A 14727-nucleotide genomic window follows, 5' to 3' on the forward strand; every position below is an offset into this window, starting at 1 on the left:
AACACTGGTATCGTCCCGGACCTAATCAACAGCTGATGAAACTAACACTGTAAAAGTGTGAAGAATGTGATCAGTCACATCTCCTGATAGTTGTTGGTTGAAAATATATTTCAAAATCAACAGGTTTGCATGTGTGGGAGTGTCAGCTTTCGATGGTGACATCACCATGCTTTGTTAACCTCTCTGCGCACGGAACCCGGTAGCGGGCTGAAATTCCACAACATATGGTGACCGCTACATAAATAGTCATATTAAACATTAATGAAAATACAGGTGTCTCACATGTATCGAAAGCTTAGAATCTTGCTAATCCAACTGCGTTGTCAGATTTAAAAAAGGATTTACTGCAAAATAATACGATGCGATTATCTGAGCATAGAGCCCCATAAAAAAACTATTTGAACCAGCACAGGCATAACAAAATCAAACTGTAATAAAATAAATTGTTTACCTTTGACGATCTTCCTCTGTTTGCAATCCCAATGCTCATTGTTACACAATGAATGATCTTTTGTTTGACAAAATCAGTTCTTATAGCCTAACACGAAACATTTTGTGACCCGCTTGTGTCGTGAATTCCGCCTCATTCAATTTTCGACGACACATTCGAGGGTAAATACCCACATATAACGTGACTTTTCCAGTCATGTTTGGTTTCATTGCAATCAACTGGTTTGTTTGTAACAACCAAACGTGATGGGCCGATTTGAAGACAACAAGTAATGACATCACTGTGCACCAATGATATGACCACTTTCGTTGATTGACTGTATTTTAACCCAATGACCACTGATCGTCTTGAAATCTAGCTGGGTAGATAGCCAATGAGCTGAGGTAAACGGCAATATGCAATGGTTATGTGTTGGAAGACCAACCCATGTAGTAAACTCCTGCGTAGAGTCATTCGCAATTTAAGTTTTATACCGGAAGGAGCTACGCATATTACGCACAGCATTGTTTGGTAAATGCGCAGATTCAGCTGTTTATATATCAATCAGTATGGCGACTAAGTCAGGGAAAGCTAAATCTAAGTCTAGATATACAGATGTACACACAATTTTAGAAGAAATTGATCGGAAAAGTGAGAGAGTTTGTTGTAGAACGATTAATTTAACGATTCCCAAGTGGAGGAATATTTTTTGAATAGAGAGGACATGTTTTGGACTGGTAAGTTCTTCTCATGCTAATGCCCTTGTTTGAAATTAATAATATAAAATATTATTAGTGATTTTTTTTTATTTTAGAAGCAATATATAAAAATGTAATGTAATGAAATGTGAGATGCGTGTGTCTGCCGCCCCATCCCAACCCACATGAAATAGCCTATTTGAGGCTGTTGAGGGGAGGGCAGGCCCACAACAATGGCCAAAGTGAAATGGAGACAATAGATACAGCTGGTCTGTTGTAATATAATAAAGACAGTAGATCTAGCTGAAATGTCATAATATAAAAGAGACAGTAGATCTAGCAGGTATATAATATATTCAACCTTATGTTCCCTGTACTCATATATATATATATACACACACACACACACACACACACAGTGGGGCAAAAAAGTATTTTGTCAGCCACCAATTGTGCAAGTTCTCCCACTTAAAAAGATGAGGCCTGTAATTTTCATCATAGGTACACTTCAACTATGACAGACAAAATAAGAAAAAAAATCCAGAAAATCACATTTGTAGGATTTTTGTGTGTGTGTGTGTGTGTGTGTATATAAATAAATAATTAATCTGTTTATTATACCTGTTGATACTCACTTTACAGCAAAAAGAGACTGCTATGGCACCTGGGATCAGCAGCACAATATTGTGTAGAGCTTTGGCAGTGGGTGGGGTTATATCCTTCCTGTTTGGCCCTGTCCAGGGGTCTCATCGGATTGAGCCACAGTGTCTCCTGACCCCTCCCGTCTCAGCCTCCAGTATTTATGCTGCAGTAGTTTGTGTCGGATGCTAGGGTCAGTTTGTTATATCTGGAGTACTTCTTCTGTCTTATCCGGTGTGCTGTGTGAATTTAAGTATGCTCTCTCTAATTCTCTCTCTCTCGGAGGAGGACCTGAGCACTAGGATCATGCGTCAGGACTACCTTGCATGATGACTCCTTGCTGTCCCCAGTCCACCTGGCCTTGCTGCTGTTCCAGTTAACTGTTCTGCCTGCGGCTATGGAACCCTAAACTGTTCATATTTACTCGAGGTGCTGTCCTGTTGCATCCTCTACAACTAATTGTGATTATTATTATTTGACCCTGCTGGTCATCTATGAACGTTTGAAAATCTCAGCCATGTTCTGTTATAATCTCCACCCGGCACAGCCAGAAGAGGACTGGCCACCCCTCATAGCCTGGTTCCTCTCTAGGTTTCTTCCTAGGTTTTGGCCTTTCTAGGGAGTTTTTCCTAGCCACCGTGCTTCTACACCTGCATTGCTTGCTGTTTGGGGTTTTAGGCTGGGTTTCTGTACAGCACTTTGAGATATCAGCTGATGTACGAAGGGCTATATAAATAAATTTGATTTGATAGAGGACTGAGGGTCTTCCAAATATTGAAAGTGTGTAAATAGTTATTTTGTAAATGTATATATTTTTTTCTTCATATTTTCCCAATTTTTGGGGTGGTGTTAGAATACCATTTGGGCATTTTGTATATAGTTATTTGTTTCAAAATGTATACCTTCGCCAATTTGGCCACTTGGGTACATTTGGGCTACTTGTGACACCTGGGTGACTTCATGATAAATGTCATGTAGCACACTCATTTTGGAAGTTATCATTCTGAAACTTTGCACAAGTACTGTTGCCCTCTTATATTTTTCACTGAAATCTAAACCAGATCTATTGTGTTATATTCTCCTACATTCAATTCACATTTACACACACTTCAGAGTGTTTTTTCAAAATGGTACCAAGAATATGCATATCCTTGCTTCTGGGCCAGAGCTACAGGCAGTTAGATTTAGGTATGTCTTCAGGCAGAAATTGAAAAAAGTAGGGGGGCTATAATAAGAGGTTATTAATAGACCAATAACAAAGAGTTCCAAGCCTCTGCCAATAACAGCTAGTTGTCAGTTGTTTTCCCTCCCCACTCAGACCACTCCCAGACAGTGCAAGCTAAGTTCTTGATTGAGAAAGTGCATTGCTAAAAAGCTATATTTGACCATCCTTTTAGCCCATTTTAAAGGAAATATTTTACAGTAAGGTACTTACAGTGCATTCAGGAAGTAATCAGGCGCCTTGATTTTTTCTACATTTTGTTACGTTACAGCCTTATTCTAAAATGTATGAACCCCCCCCCATCAATCTACACACGACAACCCATAATGACAAAGCAAAAACAGGTTAAGATTTTATATAAAAAGGGAAATACATTTACATAAGTATTCAAGACCCTTTTCTCAGTACTTTGTTGAAGCACCTTTGGCATAGATTATAGCCTTGAGTCTTCTTGGGTATGACACTACAAGCTTGGCACACCTGTATTTGGGGAGTTTCTCCCCTTCTTCTCTGCAGATCCTATAGAGCTCTGTCAGGTTGCATGGGAGCATTGATGCACAGCTATTTTCAGGTCTTTCCAGAGATGTTCAATCGTGTTCAAGTCCAGGCTCTGTCTGGTCCACTCAAGGACATTCAGAGACTTGTCCCAAAGCCACTCCTGCATTGTCTTGGCTGTGTGCTTAGGGTTGTTGTCCTGTTGGAAGGTGAACATTCGTCCCATTCTGAGGACCTGAGCACTCTGGAGCAGGTTTTCATTTTGGATCTATCTGTACTTTCCTCCGTTCATCTTTGCCTCGATCCTGACTAGACTCCCTGCCACAAAGGTCTGATTGATGGAGTGCTGCAGAGATGGTTGTCCTTCTGGAAGGTTCTCCCATCTCCACAGAGGAACTCTGTCAGAGAGACCATAAGGTCTCCTTGACCAAGGCCCCTCTCCCCCGATTGCTAAGTTTGGCCAGACGGCCAGCTCTAGGAAGAGTCTTGGTGGTTCCAAACTTCTTCCATTTAAGAATGATGGAGGCCACTGTGTCCTTCGGAACCTTCAATGCTGCAGAAATGTTTGGTAGCCTTCCCCAGATCTGTGCCCCGACACAATCCTGTCTTTGAGCTCTACGGACAATTCCTTTAACCTCATGGCATGGTTTTTGCTCTGACAGGCACTGTCAACTGTTGGACCTTTACATATGTAGGTGTGTGCCTTTTATTTAATCAATTTTAGAATAAGGCTGTAACGTAACAAAAGTCAAGGGGTCTGAACACTTTACAAATACACTAATTGTTACCCATAAATGATTTAATATTTATATAAAAACAGCTGCATTTGGGTCTTCAATGAGTTACACAACTCTTCTTACTACTAGTCAGGAGTATATCAAAGTAGGCACTAGAGGTCGACCGATTAATCGGAATGGCCGATTAATTAGGGCCGATTTCAAGTTTTCATAACAATCGGAAATCTGTATTTTTGGGCGCCGAGTTACTGATTTATTTATTTTTTACACCTTAATTTAATCTTTATTTAACTAGGCAAGTCAGTTAAGAACACATTCTTATTTTCAATGACGGCCTAGGAACGGTGGGTTAACTGCCTCGTTCAGGGGCAGAAAGACAGATTTTCACCTTGTCAGCTCGGGGGATCCAATCTGCAAGATTTTACAATCCAATCTGCAACCTTACAGTTAACTAGTCCAACGCAATAACGACTTGCCTCTCTCTCGTTGCACTCCACAAGGAGACTGCCTGTTACGCAAATGCAGTAAGCCAAGGTAAGTTGCTAGCTAGCATTAAACTTATCTTATAAAAAAACATAAATCATAATCACTAGTTAACTACACATGGTTGATGATATTACTAAGTATTATCTAGCATGTCCTGTGTTGCATATAATCTGACTGAGCATACAAGCATACAAGTATCTAAATATCTGACTTAGCGGTGGTAGGCTGAAGCAGGCGCGTAAACATTAACTCAAACAGCACTTTCGTGCGCTTTGCCAGCAGCTCTTCGTTGTGCGTCAAGGATTGCGCTGTTTGTGACTTCAAACCTATCAACTCCCGAGATGAGGCTGGTGTGACCGAAGTGAAATGGCTGGCAAGTTAGCGCGCGCTAATAGCGTTTCAAACTTCACTCGCTCTGAGCCTTGGGGTGGTTGTTTCCCTTGCTCTGCATGGGTAACGCTGCTTCGATGTGGTGGCCGTTGTCATTGTGTTGCTGGTTCGAGCCCAAGGAGGAGCGAGGAGAGGGACGGAAGCTATACTTTTACACTGGCAATACTAAAGTGCCTATAAGAACATCCAATAGTCAAAGGTTGATGAAATACAAATGGTATAGAGGGAAATAGTCCTATAATAACTACAACCTAAAACTTCTTACCTGGGAATATTGAAGACTCATGTTAAAAGGAACCACCAGCTTTCATATGGTCTCATGTTCTGAGCAAGGAACTGAAACGTTAGCACATATTGCACTTTTACGTTCTTCTCCAACACTTTGTTTTTGCATTATTTAAACCAAATTGAACATGTTTCATTATCTACTTGAGGCTAAATTGACTTTATTGATGTATTATATTAAGTTAAAATAAGTGTTAATTCAGTATTGTTGGAATTGTCATTATTACAAATATTATTATTTTTTTTGTTATATATATATATATATATATTCTTTTAAAATCGGCCGATTTAATCGGCATCGGCTTTTTTGGTCCTCCAATAATCGGTATCGGCGTTGAAAAATCATAATCGGTCGACCTCTAGTAGGCACTGTCATATCCGCAGTGAAACAAGGGCTGGGTCATGACTGTACTCTAGTCTACCCTAAATGCAATTGATTGGAAAAGACTCGGGACTCTATTCGCCTAAATAGAATATTCAAGCAGGACTGAAAGTTAATTCTCTGGCATCTTGCAAAGAAAATGAAATGCCTCCTGATCTTGAACGTTTCCATTTGAGAACATGCTTATAAGTAAGGCTGAGACAGGAAATGACAACCTTGTAACACTAAACTACAAGGCCATCAATGGGACAAAGTAAACAAGGTTGAACCAAGACAACAAAACAATCCAAGCAGTGGCCCTCTTTAAAACATGTCCTTCAGTATCCTGACAACATAGTCACTAACGGCCCATTACTTGTTATTTGTAGCAGGTAAGTGCCAAGGGCCCTTTGTTTAACTGTGAACACTGTGTAGCCTATTTCCTCCAGTCACACAATACAGTAGACAATACATAGACCCGAAAAAACATCCAATATGGCAAACAGAGGGAAAAAAATATTAAGTCTGGTTAGCCTTTAACCTGCCCCAGTATCTGTGCATTAGAGATGTTGACTATGACGTGTCTTTCTCTAACACCCTCGGCACGGTTTCTCTTTCCAACAACAGCCAGGATGTAACAAGTGTTTAACAAAAGACTATACAGGGAGAACGGTCGCTAGGTGCGTTGTTGGAGCAAGTGTCCATACTGATAGGATCCAAAGAAAGGAAGCGCTGCTCTCGGATCAACATTGTCCATTCAAATCTTTACTTAAATTATAATTAATTCACAATACTGATGACGGATTAGCTCTTAGAAAGATATGACCATCTAAATCAGCAAATATTGAGGCTGCTTATTCCCAAATAATAATAATCGCTAAATCACCGATTTAGGCTACACATCATGAAATGTATTGGGACAAATTGCAATATCAAAATATAACTCGATTGAACATGAAATGTATTTCAATATGATTGAAATCGGCCTATAGCCTACTGTTTTTATATTTTAATGCAGTCATCTCGATTTTCATTTGAAGCATATTTTTGAACACGTCGCTTGTGTGTATCAATTGCAAAGACATTTACAACTTCGTATTTGTAGTCACCTTTGTTCTGAAGTTATCAACGGTTACAAAGTGACGAAGAAACCATGTGATTCTATGTGTAGAAGGGGATCTGCGGTGTATAAAGTGACATGAGAAAGAGAAAAAAGTGTCTAACGATGGATGCTATTTGGAGGTGTACCTGTGGATGTATTTCAAGGCCTACCTTCAAACTCAGTGCCTCTTTGCTTGACATCATGGGAAAATCTAAAGAAATTCAACAAAACCTCAGAATTATTTTTTTTTTAGACCTCTACAAGACTGGTTCATCCTTGGGAGCAATTTCCAAAGGTAATTGGCCTGAAGGTACCATATTCATCTGTACAAACAATCGTACGCAAGTATAAACACCATGGGAGCACGCAGCCGTCATAACCGCTCAGGAAGGAGACACGTTCTGTCTCCTAGAGATGAACGTACTTTGGTGTGAAAAGTGCAAATCAATCCCAGAACAACAGCAAAGGACCTTGTGAAGATGCTGGAGGAAACAGATATATCCACAGTAAAACGAGTCCTATATTGACATAACCTGAAAGGCCACTCAGCAAGGAAGAAGCCACTGCTCCAAAACTGCCATAAAAAAGCCAGACTACGGTTTGCAACTGCACATGGGAACAAAGACAGTACTTTTTGGAGAAATGTCTTCTGACAAAACAAAAATAGAACCGTTTGACCATCATTATGTTTGGAAGAAAAAGGGGGAGGCTTGCAAGCCGAAGAACACCATCCCAAACGTGATGGTGCTCCCGAACAAGCTAAAAATTATCTTTGTCCGCTTTGAGAATAACAATGCCACAGACGCAGCCCGCTCCTGAGGATGGGGGCTCTCGTTCTCCTTGGCCGATGTGAGTAGGACATTTAACCGTGTTAACCCTCGCAAGGCTTATTTATTTACTTATTGCCTTACCTCTGTTATCCTACCTCCTTTGCACACACTGTATATAAACTTTTTCTATTGTATTATTGGCTGTATATTTGTGTATTCCATGTGTAACTCAGATTGTGTTGCACTGCTTGGCTTTATCTTGGCCAGGTCGCAGTTGTAAATGAAAACTTGTTCTCAACTAGCCTACCTGGTTAAATAAAGGTGAAATAAATATATATATATTTTTTAAAGGCTGCCTGCCCAGACGGCATCTCTAGTTACATACTTTGAGCATGCGCAGACCAGCTGGCTGGAGTGTTTACGGACATATTCAAACTCTACCCATCTCCACATGCTTCAAGATGTCCACCATTGTTCCTGCACCCAAGAAAGCAAAAGGTAACTGAACTAAATGAATATCGCCCCATAGCACTCACTTCTGTCTTCATGAAGTTCTTAGCGAGGCTAGTTAACCTTTTGCGTGTAGGGGGCAGTATTTTCGTTTTTGGCAAAAAAAACGTACCCATTTGAAACTGCCTATTTCTCAGCCCCAGAAACTAGAATATGCATATAATTGTCAGATTAGGATAGAAAACACTCAAGTTTCCAAAACTGTCAAAATATTGTCTGTGAGTATAACAGAACTGATATTGCAGGCGAAAGCCTGAGAAATATCCAATCAGGAAGTGCCTCTTATTTTAAAACCTCTCTGTTCCTATGCAAGCCTATCCTCCATTTAAAAGAGATACCAACCAGATTCCTTTTTCTATAGCTTCCCTAAGGTGTCAGTCTTTAGACAGTTTCAGGCTTTTATTTTGAAAAATGAGCGTGAAGGATCACATTGCGTGAGTGGATAGGTGGGGGCTCTGAGTGAGTTTTTGCGCTACAGAGTAAAGCCGCCATTGTTCCTCCCGCTGTTATTGAAAAACCTACACACTCGGTTGATATATGATCTAATATATATTTTAAAAACAACACGAGGATTGATTATAAAAAACGTTTGACATGTTTCTGTGGACATTATGGATATTATTTGGAATATACGTCTGCGTTGTCGTGACCGCTCTTTCCTGTGGATTTCTGAACATAACGCATATGTATAAAATAATCTTTATGGAACAAAAGGAACATTTGTTGTGTAACTGGGAGTCTCGTGAGTGAAAACATCCGAAGATCATCAAATGTAAATGATTCATTTGATTGCTTTTCTGATTTTCGTGACCAAGCTTCCTGATGCTAAGTGTACATAATGCTATGTTAGGCTATCGATAAACTTACAAACACTTGGATTGCTTTCGCTGTAAAGCATAATTTCAATCTGAGACAGGTGGATTAACAAAAGGCTAAGCTGTGTTTTGCAATATTGCACTTGTGATTTCATGAATATTAATATTTTTTAGTAATATTATTTGACTGTTGCGCTATGCTATTCAGCGGTTGCTGACGAAAATGATCCCGCGACAGGGATGGGTAGCGTCAATAAGTTTTTAAACAGGTCAACATTCACAAGACTGCGGGGCCAGATTGATTACCAGGACGTGTGCTCCGGGCATGTGCTGACCAACTGAAATGTGTCTTCTAACATTTTCAACATGTCCCTGATTGTAATACCAACATGTTTCAAGCAGACCACCATAGTCCCTCTGCCCAAGAACACAAAGGCAACCTGCCTAAATGACTACAGACCTGTAGCACTCACGTCCGTAGCCATGAAGTGCTTTGAAAGGTTGGTAATGGCTCACATCAACACCATTATCCCAGAAACCCTAGACTCACTCCAATTTGCATACCGCCCAAACAGATCCACCGATGATGCAATATCTATTGCACTGAATACTGCCCTTTCCCACCTGGACAAAAGGAACACTTATGTGAGAATGCTATTTATTGACTACAGCTTAGCATAGTACCCGCAAAGCTCATAACTAAGCTAAGGATCCTGGGACTGTATCCTGGACTTCCTGACGGGCCGCCCCCAGGTGGTGAGGGTAGCTAGCAACACATCTGCCACGCTGATCCTCAACACTGGAGCTCCACTGGGGTGCGTGCTCAGTCCCCTCCTGTACGCCCTGTTCACCCACGACTGCATGGCCAGGCACGACTCCAACACCATCATTAAGTTTACAGATGACAACAGTGGTAGGCCTGATCACCGACAACAACGAGACAGCCTATAGGGAGGTGGTCAGAGACCTGGCCGGGTGGTGCCAGAACAACAACCTATCCCTCAACGTAACCAAGACTAAGGAGATGATTGTGGACTACAGGAAAAGGAGGACCGAGCACGCCCCCATTCTCATCGACGGGGCTGTAGTGGAGCAGGTTGAGAGCTTCAAGTTCCTTGGTGTCCACATCAACAACAAACTTCATTGTCCAAACACAACAAGACAGTCGTGAAGAGGGCACGACAAAGCCTATTCCCCCTCAGGAAACTAAAAAGATTTGTCATGGGTCCAAAGATCCTCAAAAGGATTTATACAGCTGCAACATCGAGAGCATGGTTGAGCAATGGTTGCATCACTGCCTGGTACGGCAATTGCTCGGCCTCTGACCGCAAAGCACTACAGACGGTAGTGTGTACGGCCCAGTATATCACTGGGGCTAAGCTGCCTGCCATCCAGGAGCTCTGACCTTGCAGTACATGTTAGAGGTCGACCGATTAATCGGAATGGCCGATTAATTAGGGCCGATTTCAAGTTTTCATAATCTGATTTTATTTTTTTTGCACCTTTATTTAATCTTTATTTAACTGGGCAAGTCAGTTAAGAACACATTCTTATTTTCAATGACAGCCTAGGAACGGTGGGTTAACTGCCTTGTTCAGGGGCAGAACGACAGATTTTTACCTTGTCAGATCAGGGATTCAATCTTGCAACCGTATAGTTAACTAGTCCAATGCCACCTGCCTGACAAGGAGCCCGCCTGTTACACGAATGCAGTAAGTTGCTAGCTAGCATTAAACTTAATTAATCATAATCCCTAGTTATAACTACACATGGTTGATGATATTACGAATTTATCTAGCTTGTCCTGCGTTGCATATAATCGATGCAGTGCGCATTCGCGAAAAAGGACTGTCGTTGCTCCAACATGTACCTAACCATAAACACCAATGCCTTCCTTAAAATCAATACACAGAAGTATATATTTTTAAACCTGCATATTTAGCTAAAAGAAATCCAGGTTAGCAGGCAATATTAACCAGGTGAAATTGTGTCTCTTCTCTTGCGTTCATTGCTCGCAGAGTCAGGGTATATGCAACAGTTTGGGACGCCTAATTTGCCAGAATTTTATGTAATTATGACATAACATTGAAAGTTGTGCAATGTAACAGGAATATTTAGACTGATGGATGCCACCGGTTAGATAAAATAAGGAACGATTCCGTATTTCACTGAAAGAATAAACGTCTCGTTTTCGAGATGATAGTTTCCGGATTCGACCATATTAATGACCTAAGGCTCGCATTTGTGTGTGTTATGTTATAATTAAGTCTATGATTTGATAGAGCAGTCTGACTGAGCGATGGTAGGCACCAGCAGGCTCATAAGCATTCATTCAAACAGCACTTTCGTGCATTTTGCCAGCAGCCCTGCTGTTTGACATCAAGCCTATCAACTCCCGAGATTAGGCTCGTGTAACCGATGTGAAATGGCTAACTAGTTAGCGGGGTATGCGCTAATAGCGTTTCAAACGTCACTCGCTCTGAGACTTGGAGTAGTTATCCCCCTTGCTCTGCATGGGTAATGCTGCTTCGAGGGTGGCTGTTGTCGTTGTGTTCCTGGTTCGAGCCCAGGGAGGAGCGAGGAGAGGTACAGAAGCTATACTGTTACACTAGCAATACTAAAGTGCCTATAAGAACATCAAATAGTCAAAGGTTAATGAAATACAAAAGGTAGAGAGAGAAATAGTCCTATAATTGCTATAATAACTACAACCTAAAACTCTTACCTGGGAATATTGACGACTCATGTTAAAAGGAACCACCAGCTTTCATATGTTCTCATGTTCTGAGCAAGGAACTTTAACGTAAGCTTTCTTACATGGCACATATATTGCACTTTTACCATCTTCTCCAACACTTTGTTTTTGCATTATTTAAAGCAAATTGAACTTGTTTCATTATTTATTTGAGGCTAAATTGATTCTATTGATGTATTATATTAAGTTAAAATAAGTGTTCATTCTGTATTATTGTCATTATTACAAATAAATTTGAAAAATCGACCGATTAATCGGTATCGGCTTTTTTGTCCTCCAATAATCGGTATCGGTATTGAAAAATCATAATCGGTCGACCTCTAGTACATGTGCATCAAAGCTAGGAGAGAGACTGAAAAACAGCTTCTATCTCATCCAGGCCATCAGACTGTTAAATAGCCATCACTAGCCAGCCTCCACCCAGTACCCTGCCCTGAACTTAGTTACTGTCACTAGCCCGCTACCACCCGGTTACGCAACCCTGCACCTTAGAGGCTGCTGCCCTATCTACATAAACATGTAACCACTGGTCACTTTAATAATGTTTACATACAGTTTCTCATTTCATATGTATATACTCTATTCAAAATTGCTCCTCCTAATATTTAGACATTTCTTAATTCCATTATTTTACTGTGTGTGTATTGTTAAATACTACTACACTGTTGGAGCTAGGAATTCAAGCATTTCGCTACACCCGAAATAACATCTGTGTAACATAAAGTCCTATGAGTGTCATTTTTACGTGACCAATAAAAATTTGATTTTGATTTGAAACCCCATGACACCACCTATTTCAGTAAATACATCCACTTCCCTGATGCATCACCTAGACCAACATTAAATTACAAACAAATCATTAACATGAAAAGGCCTTCTGACGGATGCTGTACAAACTGTGCATAGCAATTGAGTGGGCCACATTTCAGATGTTCAAGATCATTCGCTAAATGTGTCAGTCAATTCCAGAGACCAGGAGCAGCGAGGTGTCTAGCTAGACTGTCATCTGAAACTGGAGAAATTAAGGGACAGCGCCCACTCGATATACTAGTTTCAATTTCATATTCTTATCCACAGCTTGTTTCTCAAATCTCACGCTTCTTCGTGACTGGGTAAATCTCATCATTCTCCATGCTATGCTTCACCGGAGTTTATACTAGCGAACCAAACAGATAACATTAACGAGCTAGCTGCTGTACAGTCAGTCCAACTCTTAGCCCCTTACCTTAGCCGCAAAGGAACCCATGATTTTTTTGTCACCTTTATTTTAACAGGGAGTTATGTTGAGACGAAGGTCTCTTTCACAGCTGAGCCCTGTATACACAGTCCGGATAGCCATGGATGTAGGACATTTATTGTCAACTTTGGAAATTTAGCAGACTAACGTTTGCTTGCTAATTGTTTAACTACATAGCAAGCCCACCACTGCTCTGAAAAGCTGAGCGTTAGCTAGCTAACGTTATAGCTACAGGCTGCCTAGCTAGCATTAGCTAGTTACAACAAATATGTATTACAAACATTCATGGTCAAGCAAGTGAAAAGCTTGCTAACGTTCAAATCAAATGGATTCACCACATAACGTTACTTCGTAAACAACAGGTGAAATGTTTACATCAGGGCAATAAGAAAGACATGTGGAACGTATTTTAACCTAGCTAGCTATATATCGTGGTTTGTTTAAACCTGTTACGCAGTATCAATTTATACCAAGTCGCCGGGAGAGATCATTTGATGGAAAGACAACCCAAACCATACAGCATGGCTACCAGTCAACATAGCTAGCTAGCGAGCTTCATCTGAAGCTACTTACTTCTCTAGCTAACGTTAGTTAACCATAATTGGCAACTTTGGGTTGCGTTTTATGTTATATTCAACTGCTTACATATAAAATACACTCAGCTATTAAATGGCGAAATTCCTACCTGCAACTACGGGATACGTCCTTATTTTTCTTCTTAAACCCTCAAATCCACTCATGGATCTCACTAAGGTCCGCCTCCAGCATAACAAATGAGGGGATTCGATTAATCTGGCCCCGGTAGACGAATCTTGCACCGGCGAAAATGGATCGCATTCGTTTTGGAACCGGGCTGTCTCCCGGGAGTGAGCCAGGTACCAGTTTAAATGAAAACTATACTGAACAAAAGTATAAACGCAACAAATTCAAAGATTTTACTGAGTTACAGTTCATATAAGGAAATCAGTTAATTTAAATAACATCAATTAGGCTGTGTAAAGCATATGCCCACCCACATGGGAGCCAGGTCCACCCACTGTAGAGCCAGGCCCAGCCAATCAGAATGAGTTTTTCCCCACAAAAGGACTTCATAACACACATAAATACTAAGGTCCTGGGCTGGAGTGGTTACACGTGGTCTGTGGTTGTGAGACTGGTTGGACTACTGCCAAATTCTCTAAAACAAAGTTGGAGGCGACATATGGTAGAGAAATGAAAATTGAATTATCTGGCAACAGCCCTGGTGGACATTCCTGCAGTCAGCATGCCCATTGCACGTTCCTTCAAAACTTGAGACATCTGTGGCATTGTGTTGTGTGACAAAACTGCACATTTTAGAGTGATCTTTTGTCCCCAGCACAAGGTGCACCTGTGTAATGATCATGCTGTTTAATCAGCTTCTTGATATACCACATCTGTCATGTGGATGGATTATCTTAAATGCTCACTTACAGGGATGTAAACAAATATGTGCCCAAATTTTTTGAGAAATAAGCTTTTTGTGCAAATGAACAATTTCTGGAAACTTTTATTTCAGCTCATGAAACCAACACTTTACATGTTACGTATCTTTGTTCAGTATATTTAATGGAAAAGAGATTGTATGTTTCTGGAGGCTGCCTTGTCAGCCTGGTCTCATAGACAAGATGTAACATAGTAAAGTTAAATCCTGGGGTCCACACAAAACACGAAGCATTACATAATACAGAACATGAACAGATCAGACAAGAACAGCTCAAGGACAGAACTACATCGATAAAATAGGCACATGTAGCCTGCATATCAATATATACAC

The 14727-nt window shown here is 40.7% G+C and overlaps 1 protein-coding gene across 3 annotated transcripts in view; it reads right to left on the reverse strand.

The window, feature by feature from the left end:
• The window catches only part of LOC110533119 (kelch-like protein 13), a 101512-nt gene extending 87791 nt beyond the window's left edge, over window positions 1–13721 (reverse strand). Inside the window, exon 1 of one of the 3 annotated variants that reach the window (XM_036990418.2) lies at window positions 13618–13721. The gene's annotated coding sequence lies outside the window, so the exon portion shown is untranslated. The remainder of the gene's footprint in view (window positions 1–13617) is intronic. The other 2 variants (XM_036990419.2, XM_036990420.2) reach the window with 2 other exon arrangements.
• Window positions 13722–14727: the final 1006 nt, after the last annotated feature.

Source organism: Oncorhynchus mykiss, chromosome 10 (genome assembly GCF_057628025.1).
Source record: "Oncorhynchus mykiss isolate SJ-2025 chromosome 10, ASM5762802v1, whole genome shotgun sequence".
Lineage (NCBI taxonomy): Eukaryota > Metazoa > Chordata > Actinopteri > Salmoniformes > Salmonidae > Oncorhynchus > Oncorhynchus mykiss.